Raw genomic sequence first — 12278 nt, 5'->3', positions numbered from 1 at the left:
GTGATCTTAGTTCTCACAATTCTCTGTGCCTGGAGCTGTTTTTACCTCCGTTTCGTGAGCAGAGTAGACTAAGGTAGCAGAAATGCAGTCAAACCAGGACTCAGGCCCTGCTGTGCCTGACTATTCCAAAGGCTGAGCATGCCTTTGGTCACTGCTGGGGCCTACTTCAGGGAACAATAGGTCTGGTCACTCTGGTTTGGTTAGAAAAGAACAGAGAGGCTATCTCCTTTATTGGCTTAACACTTAAGCTGTTGCGTTCTCCACTCACCAGCCTCGTGCCTTCCTGGACACTGTCTGCCATTTCTAGTGGTCAACTCACATCTAACCTGTCCTCCCTCTTCTAGGCGTGACCCAGAGAGATATGAGAGGCTATCTCCCAGTGCCATCTAGTGGCCATGGTGGCCCGTTTGCTTTCCCAAAGGACCCAGAGCTCCAGCATTCTGACTCCCAGGCAGGTCAAGGGCCAGATCAGTTCTCTTTTGATTTGACCACTGTGTGCTTTGATCAACCTTCAAACATAGATGTTAGTAACTGTAATCTCCACTTAAAAAGGAACTTTTTTAAAGAAAGGGTCTTGTGTAGCCCAGGTTGGGCTCAAAATCACTGTGTAGCAGAGAATGACTTTGGACTTTTATTATCCCGCATGTACCTCCTGAGTGCTACTTCAATTGTGTGGTCCTAGAAACTGAAAGCAGAGCTTTGTACATGCTAGAAAGGCACTTTGCCAACCCAACCACATCCCTAGCCCAAAGTGAAGACTTTCAACTCTTCACTAAGTTATGTTCCCATTCTTGTTTTTCTACAGACCGGCAGGGATTGAACAGGCAACCCACAGCACTTACTCTAGGTGAGACCCAGCTCCTTCTATTCACCATTATGTAATCTCAGAGGAGCAGGGGAACTTAGTGATACTGAGACACTAAGGGTAAGGCTGGGGGTGTAGTTCCGGGATAGAGCACTTACTTAGCATGTGGCAGGGCCTGGGTTCAAACTCCAGCACTGGCTGCCAGGGAGAGACGAGGGTGTCACTTGCAAAGATGGAAGGAACCTTCTCTCCCCTCAGCGCACACCGAGACGCCATCTTTACTCATCTAGCAATAACTGCACGGGATGCAGAGCTGGGATGAGAGTTCCTAGCTTCACGCCTCTGGAGGCATGGGCGGAAATGAGCTTTTTTGGAATTTATGGGCAGGGCACGTGCAATGTTACTTTAAAAAGGGGATTTGGGGGCTGGAGAGATGCTTCAGTTAAGAGTGCAGTCCATTCTCAAAGAGAACCAAGTTCAGTTCCCAGCACCCACATCGGGTGGCTCACAAACACGTGTGACTCCAGCTCCAGAGGTATCTGATACCCATTGCCTGCACAGGCACCTGCACACATGTGCACATACCTACACAGAGACAAACATGCACACACACACACACACACACACACACACACACACACACACACACGAAAATAAATCTCTAAAACTTTTTTTTTTCTCGGAGCTGGGGACCAAACCCAGGGCCTTGCGCTTGCTAGGCAAGCGCTCTACCACTGAGCCAAATCCCCAACCCCTTCTAAAACTTTTTTTAAAAAATTAAACATGGAATTTTTAGATGTCTAGACTCTGAACTTCTTAGTTCAGGTCCAGAGAGAAGCCACTGCTTCCCTTTCAAGGCAGCCCAACCAGAGAAATCAAGTAGGTGGCTCACAGACTTCAGACTTACAGAGGGAGGGTGGGTGTAGGTGGAGCAGAAGAGTTGTCCTAGGATGGCACTGCTCTTGGGATGACCCCAAGCCGTTGCCTCTTTCAAGTACTCCTTATTGCTCTGTGTTCCATTGGGGAAACACTCAGGTGGCTTCTGGAATGTTCTGATCCTGAAAGCACAGGTTTCCTGGACATAGAGTTTATACTTTTATGGACCCAGGCTCTCCAGAAACGAAAGACACTCTTGCGAAAGTTGCGATTCATTTGAGAAGCAAAACTTTTGAGAAATAAACTCACTGTGATGCTGAAAATAAGGTTCCTGAAATACATTTGCCACTCATGCCGGTCAAATAGTAATGTACAAGTGTAGTCATAAATATAAGACCAGAAACTCTATAAAAGGAAGATGACGATTTCCCCTAGGGTCTTTACCCCAAACCTCAGCTTTTGCTGGTGTGTCAGTGTGTGATCTCTATGCCCTTTCTTGGGCACTGAATATTTCTCATAGATCATGCATTTCGTTTCTATTGCTGTGATAAAACACCGTGAAAAGACAACTTATAAAAGAAACCGTTTAATTGGACTTATGGTTTCAGAGGGTTAGAGCCTGCAACGGCAAAGAAAAAGCATTGTAGTAGTAGGGACAGCTGAGAGTTAACGTCTCAAAGCTGCAAGCAGGAGGCAGAGAGCACAAAAAGAATGGAGCGAGTCTTTTGAAAACTCAAAGCCCACCACCAGAGTGACACACCTTCTCCAGCATGACCACACCTCCTTATCCTTACCAAACAGTTCTACCCGAGGACCATTCAAACATTCAAGCCTACAGCAGCCATTCATATTCAGATCACCACATCTTGTTAAGATTTTTTTTTTCGGAGCTGGGGATCGAACCCAGGGCCTTGCGCTTCCTAGGCAAGCGCTCTACCACTGAGCTAAATCCCCAACCCCCTCTTGTTAAGAAAAGAATGAGAGATGTCCTCAGTAGTTAGAACAGCAATGAGAAGAGAATAAAGGGATGGGGGGAGGATGCAAACCTTAGTAAATAAGCATTCTTATATGGTGATTCAACTACAAAACAAACACCACACATTATTAAACTTTAAGGCGATGGACGATATTTATTGAAATGGAAATATAGTCATTGCTTGATGCTGTGTAAAACAACTTTTTAAAAAGTATATAGACTAGAAAAAGAGAAGGCCTGGAAGAATGGTTCGCAGTGTTAATTGCTCTAGTAGAGGACCAGGGTTCATTTCCCAGCAACCAAATGTTGGCTCTAAACATTATAACTCCAGGTCCTGGGAATTCAGCACCCTTTTCTGACCTCTCAGGGTATTGGGCCTGCATGTGGTACATAGACATGCATGCAGGGAAAATATTCATACACAAGAAATGGAGTAAATAGATGTAAAAAAGGTTGTTTTAAGCCAGAAAGAAAATGAAGTTGGGTGAGTTGGAAGGAGGGGAGCTGGGAATGGGAACAAATACTGTCAAAATACATTATATGAGATTCCCAAAGAACTGAATTAAAGCAAACATGATAAAAAGTATGTAGAATATGATGTATGAACATATATGGAGCCCCCCCACACACACAGAATGATTTATCCTTGGGTAAAGAATTTCAATATGTTTTCTTTTGAGTTTCTGTTTTGTTCTTTTCTATATTATTCAAACATTTTTACAAGAAGCATGAATCATTTTCTAATAAAAGCTACTAAAATGTTTAAAAAGTATTGATCTCATGAGAAAGGGAGAAAGCTGAGATTAGGGGAAGTTGACAAGCAATTCAATAAAGCCACAGTTCCCTGTCCGAAAGCAAATGTGGCCCCACCCCTCGGGGTTAGTGCCAGCCCTTTAGATCCCGTCTCCAGCTGGATAAGATCCTGGAGAGGAATATGGCAGCAGGGATCTGGGGGAGTTAGGAATCAATTTTAGGTCAGAGGGGACTCACATGACTCTATTATTGTGTGGGTCTCCTATTATCTCTTCAAAGCAATTAAACTATGACCACAAGAGCATTACCGGGCTCCTATTATACACTGTGTTCTTGTGGTCTGGCCGTTGCCCAAGTATTAAATAAGCAGACACAAGTCTAGGGACAGAGTTACATTGGGCTTTTATTTCTAGTCCAAGCCCATCTCATATCCTACCAGTGAAAGGCTGTTTTCAGCCACTTTCTGCACTCGAGAAAAGAAGGAAGCTTGTGCTGGCTGGCTGGGTGTGGCCCAGAGGCCTGGCCTAGAGTATTCAGGGGAGAAGCATAGCTGGAGGTTTGGAGGAGGAAGTCCTGAGCCCACGTCCCTTCTGTCTCTTCTCGCCAGTCCATTATCATCCATACTCACCCTTACTCCTAACTGTCCCCCTGATCCCACGATGGTCCTTCCTTTGATCTTAGCACCGGGGTACAGTCAAGCTCAATCATCAGTTATGGTAGGGATTGGAGCCCACAAGTTCTAGCGTATGTTGAGGATGCCAGTTTAGATCTAAATGGTGAAAAAGAGAGAACATGAAGAAATATTAACAGTCTCTCATACATCCTATGGCAAACGAGGGGTCATCACAAACCATTGAACGAGGCATTTGTCTTGAGGTTTTTGTTTTGAGATACAGTTTTATGTAACCTAGTATGTAACCTGGAATGTCTCCAGGGCTGGTTTTAAATTCCTTTAAAATATTTTAATGATTTTTTTCATCTGTATAATATGCATGTGTGTGCATTTTTTATACGTAGGTACAGGTGCACACATGTCATGGAGCACATGTGTAGGTCAGAGCAGACTTTGGGTTTGTCTGCTGGAGTAGCTTGGAGTAGCTGACTGTCAAGCTTCTGGAGGCTCTCCTGTCTCTGCTTCCTGTTTCCTGTGGGGCCTCCAGGATTACAGTTCTGGAGGCCCAAACTAAGGTCATTAGGTGTATATGTAGCAGGCTAGTCGGGTTTTGTTATTGTTGGTTGTTTTTTGTTTTGGGTGCTTTTTTTCTCCTTCATGAGCTAGCTCCCAGTTCTGGCCTTGAATCCTCACCATCCTGTTTCCAACTAGGATTACACGAATGCATTCCCACACTGTGAGGACCTCCTCCTGCAGACAAGGTCTCAAACCTAAGGTGATTCTCTTTCCTCCACTCTTAAATGCTGGGGTTGCAGGAGGGTACCCCAAATGGATAGCAGTTCTCTTTCTAGGCTATCTTCTAAACATATTCATTATGAAAGGTCCTCCCCACTTTACTCTTCCTCTGAGTCCCTAGAAACCCCAAGTTTTCCCTTCCCTAATCCCAGACCTCCCCCTGCTCTTCTATGGGGGAAGCCATACCTCTATATATTGGCCATCACTGCTCAGGCCTATAGAGAAGGGGAAAAATCCTACCAAAGATGTTACCGTCCTTTCCCACACCCCTTTGTGAAGACTGTGTCTGACCTAGACCTGAGATGGGAGCCAGAAAAAGGAGCCATAGTGTTTTGAGGGAAAGGGAGATGTGTAGATGCTGGTCAACTGTGAGCTCAAATCAGAGAGTTTATGTGTGGTACAGATACAGCCTGCCTATGGAGTCAGCCCTGTGATAGAAGCCGTAACCTCAGGCTCCTCACTACACAGCAGGTGGAGAATTTGAATTCTCTTGGAGCTGGACTAAGTTACAAACCATCTTGTAGCGGTTCTTCTCTGCCCTAATACATAGGTGTAAATCTTTGCTACCTGTGGGCTCTAAATCTTTAGTAAAACGTACTACACATTGGTGGATGTTGAATAGACATTTCTAGAGCCTAGTCCTCAACACAGCACAGTCTGAAGCAAAAGAGAACAGGCAGCAAATGTGTATTTATTAACTAGCATCCGAAGCTAATGAAATGTCTTAGCTGAACTAATTTCCCAGACAAGGCAGACTCTGTTGGATCATGCATCTTTTCCTTAAGGTGACTGAGTTCTAGAAGAGCATGGACAAGAAGAGAGCTAGGTTTTACCCTACTTTTTATGATGCAATCCATGTATCTTGGAGCCCCAGGCCAGTCTGCTCTCAACCAGCTCCTAAGGGGAAAATCTCTTGATGCAGTTCTCAAAAAAAAAAAAAAAAATCCCGTTCTACCTCATCCCAGGACCTGGTAGAGCTGGTAATCTGGGCTTGGATGAGATATCATGATAGAAATTCTTAGCCTATTAATGTTGCCAAGTCCCAAGATACCTTTCTGTAATCGCTCTGTCTGGCTGAAATTTCCCTTTGAACTGATATGGTAAAGTTGGGACAAGCACACAGTGTCCCCTGGGGGGGAGAAGTCTTAGACAGCAGCCGAAAAGCTTTTAGTTGCAAAGCCCTCTCATAACCAGGCTCCCCTAACAATACTCCTTTGTCCCTCCTCAGACGATTGCTCTCCCTGTATCCTGGCAAAGGGAGGCACAAAGGGGAGGTGACCAGCTTAGAGTTCAGTTTTTAATCTCTAGGATAGAAATTCTGTTAAATATGCCTAGCATCTGGATTGACTGCTGGGTCAGAAAGGACAGCAGCAGAGTTGGAATGGAAGTTCAGGGTGGGGGGGGAGAGACAGAGAGACAGAGAGAGACAGAGAGAGACAGAGACACGGAGACAGAGACAGTGTGTGTGTGTGTGTGTGTGTGTGTGTGTGTGTGTGTGTGTGTGTGTGTAATGGAGCTCTCCCATGATTCTTAGGTGTTCAAGTCAACTTTCTCCTCCCAAAGATTTACAGCCTTCCCAGTTGAACCCACACTTAGAAGTCTAAAGTGATGTGGTCTCAATGTGTTCCTATTCTTGTTTTGCAGTTTTCCCAGTTACATCATATTTTCTTTAATTATTTAAGACCTAGTTTTATTAGAAGCTGGCATTGAATTTGCTGTTTAGCCAAGGACCTTGAAATTTTCCTCTTGTCTCTACCTCTCAAAGTACTTGGGTTTCCCGGACTGAGGTAACAAGGTATGTGCCACCGCTCCCACTTTGTGTGGTGCTGGGGACCAAAGCAGGGCTTTGTGAAGCTAGGCTAGCTCTTCATAAACGGAGCTATAGCTCCAGCCTCTGTTACTTCTTTAGCTTTGACTTATACTTTCTTAATTTACTGCTAGCCTTCTGAGTCTGAACTAATTTTCAAGGTTGTGACTAATATTTTAATGCTTTATGAATAATTCACGTTGGTATACGTCTTAGTCAGGGTCTCTATTCCTGCACAAACATCATGACCAAGAAGCAAGTTGGGGAGGAAAGGGTTTACTCAGCTTACACTTCCACATTGCTGCTCATCACCAAAGGAAGTCAGGACTGGAACTCAAGCAGGTCAGGAAGCAGGAGCTGATGCAGAGGCCATGGAGGGATGCTGCTTACTGGCTTGCTTCCCCTGGCTTGCTCAGCTTGCTCTCTTATAGAACCCAAGACCACCAGCCCAGGGATGGTACCACCCACAAGGAGCCCTCCCCACTTGATCACTAACTGAGAAAATGCTGGGTCTCATAGAGGCATTTCCTCAAAGGAGGCTCCTTTCTCTGTGATAACTCCAGCTAGTGTCAAGTTGACACATAAAACCAGTCAGGACAGCATTGAATCATGATTTACTTATTTTCAGACTCAGCGTGTATGGTTATTACCCACTATATTTTTTTTTTCTCGGGGCTGGGGACCGAACCCAGGGCCTTGCGCTTCCTAGGCAAGCGCTCTACCACTGAGCTAAATCCCCAACCCCCTATATTTTCTTTCTAACAATAGAAAGAAAGTAAGGAAAGCAGAGGACATGACTTCCTGACTTCTGGATATCCCGAAGTACCCAAGAGTGAAGGCAGACCTGTAGTCAATCCCTGAGGCAGGTGGAGGCCAGTCTGGGCTACATAGTTAGAACGACCTTGGTATTCACCGGAAGCAGGTGAAAATGTATGCCCACACCCAAACCTGCACAGCATCTATAGCACCTTTGTTCTTAAATATTTATTTATTTATTCCTCCAAGGGCTGGGGCAGGAACACACCCTCGAAGTAGAAAGATGAATTATTTTTGAGCTCTGTGAAAGTGCCCATCCCAGTCCCCACGATCACACCTTGATTATGTCCCCAGATCTTAATGTTTTTTTGCTAGTTTCTGTGTTTGTGTTTTTGTTGTTGTTTGTCCTTTGAGACAGGGTTTCTCTGTGCAGCCCTGGCTGTCCTGGAACTCACTCTGTAGACCATGCAAGCTTCAAACTCACGGAGATCCTCCTGTCTCTGTCTCTCAAGTGCTGGGATTAAGCTGCATGCCACCCCCAACCCCCCCACCCCCAAGGAGCCTTTGAACCTGGCCACCATTTCCCTTTTTACTACTCTGAGGCTTTACAAACACTCAAGGACTTCCTTACTGACTTTTTTGCGTTGGACACCGAGGATGCACAGAGGTTGGAAGACAGTTGGTGGGAATGTTTTCTCCTTTTATGTGCATCTCAAGCCCAGTGACCAGAGTCTGATCTGGCAACATGGGGAGATGGTGGAGACGACTCACCTAACAATGTAGAATCTAAGCAACCAAGACGGGTAACAAATGGTCAGCCTCAGCAGCCTTCAGGAGCAGCCGGCGGTGGATACATTACACGTATAACTGATGATGCCAGGGAAGATGCGTTGGAAGAGAACCTGACTCAAGTGGGCAGCATCCTAGGTGACCTAAAGAACATGGCTCTGGATATGGGCAATGAAATTGATGCTCAAACCCAGCAAATACAGAAGCTCACAGAAAAGCCTGACACCAACAGGAATCGTATTGGCATTGCCAATGCAAGAGCAGAGAAACTCATTGACGGCTAAAGCCCTGCTGGTTGTACTTCTTTACCTGTTAACTCAGTCTCGAGCTCCTGCTGAGTCATTTCTTATTCAGAGTTTGAAAGACTATGAGAGAAGGGTGGGAGGAGGAATGCCCCCCTCCGTCCTTACTGTCTGTCTTTTGGGGTGGGTTCTTGCTCCGGTGTCCTTACAGTCTTCCTCAGTTCACTCTCACAGGCCGCTGACATCACACAATCTCTCCACCTTGTCATTTAGCTTCTCTTTGTGTTCAAGATTTGGAAGCCTTGGCCAAGAGCCAGGAAGCAGGCCCCTGTATATATAGCTTTTGCCATTATTGGTTGGTTGGTTTGGTGTTGGTTGGTTTTTTGGTTTTGTGGTAAAGAGCAAGAGGAAGGAACAAGAAATGAAGTTGACTCATTAAAGAAACTATGGGTCACAAAAACAACAAAACAAAACAAAACAAAAAACAAAACAGTTCACTGCTTGGGGCAGGAGCTTTCATACATGTGTTTTGTTTTGCATCACTGTTTTTTAGCTTCTGGTCTAAAGGAGAGTACAGTGAGTTTTTCAGAAGTGAGCTTCACTTCTGAGCCCTTAGTGATTTGTGTATATACGTAGGTTCTTGGGTCCTGTTTCATATTGCACGTGCAGGGACACTGTATAAATGAGTGCCTTTTACTCTCATACAGTGAGCCATAGCAGGGTCCCATTGCAGGCCTGTGAACTTCATGAAGTTGTCAGCAGCCTTTAAAAGATGTACATAGAGGTTGGGGATTTAGCGCAGTGGTAGAGCGCTTGCCTAGGAAGCACAAGGCCCTGGGTTCGATCCCCAGCTCCGAAAAAAAGAACCAAAAAAAAAAAAAAAAGATGTACATAGATGTGAGATAGGAGACTTCCTCCTTAAAGCAGGGTGTATCGTGGGAATTCAGATTTACCTCAATACTAAGAATTATGTTCAGATATGAAAAAAAATCTTGTTTCGATCTCAGGTAGAAAAATAGATCGCTTTGAGTTTTGTATAGCTGTAGACACTCACGCAGTTATAAGCTGTTACTAAAAGTTGTTTGGAAAATTATGCCTTTGGGTTAATTATTGATGACCTCACTCTATTCTCTCTGCCTTCTGCACAGAATCAAGTTTATGTAGACTCTGAAGTGTTAGGAAAGCTGAACTGGTATTTGTCATTTGCTTAAAAATTAGCAAGTACAGTTTAGAGCTACCAAAGTAGATTTGACCAGTAACCACTGCTTGAGTTTTACCACTAACTTTTGTAATTAACAGTATTGTTCTTTCAAATAGGTAATGTTTCTATGACTTATTTGTGGAGGCAATCATTCTATCAGCTTTTGTCAACATTAAATAAAGCAAATGCCCATTCATTAAGCACCCCAATAGAAATAAAGAACCATATACCTGCTCCCCCACCACCTAACTTGTTTCCCCAGAAAGCCCATCCAAATACATGTTCTTTCTGTTTCTGCCTCACTTCTCTCCTACCACACATCTTCCATAGACTGTGTGTTCCTTTCTTAGCCTCCAGGTTCTGTGCCCAGACCCTTTCTTATCTGGCTGCAGGCCAATCTCCACAGAAATTACTCTCTTGAGCCACATCTCTCCAGACGGCAACCGCCAGGGAACTAGTCCTCTTTAACAAGCATAAAGAGATCTTTCTGATTCCCTTCACCAAGAACATTCCTTATGCTAGAGATAAGAGTAAGTCCTTTATGGGTGGTTTGCTTTGTAGGAAAAGCAGAAATCCCATGTCCTTCAGAAAATATGCCTAAGAACTTAATGCATGCAAGACATATGAGAGGCTACATAGATACTTAAAACGTTTTTATTTTTGCATCATGGTGGTAGAAAGGATGTGTAAAGATAACTCTTGACTATGGCAGGGATTTTCCATGGCGATGTATTGGTGCTATTAGGTACTTTGTGCCCAGTACTGTACAAGGCATCTTTAACGTATCATCTTATGCACATAACATCCTAGGGTGGGTATTGTTGCTATGTCCACTTTGCAGATGAAGAAATGGTTGGAGCAAGATGAGCTGCCTTAAGACATCCAACTAGGATGTGGAGTCTGAGTTCAAATTCAGGCCTGGTATGTCGCAAAAATTCTAATTAAGACATCACCCCCTCCAATTTTGATGTGTGTATGTGTGGTGTCATTTGGGTATGCATGTTTTTGCATGTTTATGGGTGAACCTATTTGCTTATGGATGTGGAAGCCCCAGGTTGATTTCAGGAATCATTTTCTTCTACTTCATTTCCTGAGGCAAAAAGTCTCTCACTTGAACTCAGAGCTCACTGACCTGGCCAGCCTTGCGTGCTGTTTGTTCTGGAGATCAGATTCTCTCAGACTTCTTGGGCTGAAATTACAGGCAAGCCCTTCACACTTACGTGACGTCCTGGAGATCCAAACTGTGCTCCCCAGGCTTGCATGGCAAGGACAGTCGTGTCCCTGGAATATGAATAGGAATATGAATATATATTTCAGGATTGTGTGTAAAAAATATATGTCTGTACGGCTCACCACACTGCTCCATTGGCTTTCTAAGACAAGAAGCAAAAGGGGGCTGATACTGTCCGTCTGTATGGATGCTGGGTCTTGGTTTCTCTCAGGGTCCCTCAGGGCTTACTTGAGTCACTGTGGCCATGATTTTATGGTGCTTACCTTCAGCTGGGCCCACGTCGCCAGTTCCTCCCCACACCACAGCACACAGGACTCAGCATCCTTTGGTAGAAAAGCCGGGGGACCCACTCACTGCTACAGATGCTATTTTTAGGTTCCCTGTTGCCGCAGACTGCTCTGTCCTGTTTATGAGTGGTTTTATCTCTCATAAACAGGTGGAGAGATCACGGTTAGGATGCTGAAGGACCCAAGTTATATCCTGCTTTCACTCGCAGTGTAACCTGGGTCAAAGTACACACCCTCTCTCAGATTTGATTTCCTCATTTATGTAATGAGGGATAGAAATAGCTGCCCTGCCCAGAGAGAGGTCAGCTGTGTAAACTGTTGCTAGGAGGAAATGATCCCTTTTAAAGAAGGGAGGAAAATCCTGATCATGTCACTAAGCCCGAGGGAGAGGTGAACAGAGATTGCACGGTGCTAAGTCCAAGTCTCAGTCGCTGACTCTCTTCCGTTGTACCCTGCCATTGGCATCCTGTTCCAGACTAAGGAGGAAAATATTAATATTGCATGAAAACATTTTCTTTGGCCTCAAAGTTTATTTTTTGCATCCATTTTTTATTGTAAAAAATGCATTTTTGTGGGCCCCTAAAAATATTGCTGGCACTAGGGACTGTACCTACCGGACCCAATAGCTAAGTTTCCGGGAATTCAGAGCTGGCTGCCTGCAGCTCCTAACACCTTCCTTCCTCTGTAGAGTGCTGCCTCCCAGAGCCCAGAAGAAAGCCAAACGGCTGCCAAACACAATGAGGACTCGAGGAGTTTGTTCTACAGCAAGGGGTGTAGAGGATACCCCCCATCAGCTTGACCTTGCTGCTAGGTTTAAGGAGATCACTTCTGGCTGACTTGTCTGAGTTCGGAGTGGTCTGTGTCTTCTTGACAAGGCCCAGTGTATATAGCCCATGTGAGTGCTTGTAGTTCTTCTCCCTGCTTTCCTCCCAACAGAACACAATTTCCGTTGTTGGAAATCTATGCTGGACTGTTCAGGACTTCCCACGTATTATGTCATTAGATTATTGCATCATATTCATAATGTAGGTGATAGCGTCTCTACTGCACAGAAGATAAGGAAGGCCAATAGCTCTCATCACTCCCACCCCGCAGCTATCTACTTCCTCTACTGATGTGAGGAGCCCAAGATAATGCCTATCCTTTG

This window comes from Rattus norvegicus, chromosome 6 (assembly GCF_021556685.1).
Source record: "Rattus norvegicus strain SHRSP/BbbUtx chromosome 6, alternate assembly SHRSP_T2T, whole genome shotgun sequence".
NCBI classification, from domain to species: Eukaryota; Metazoa; Chordata; class Mammalia; order Rodentia; family Muridae; genus Rattus; species Rattus norvegicus.
The sequence above is the reverse complement of the archived record's forward strand: the minus strand, read 5'-3'. Positions refer to the sequence as shown.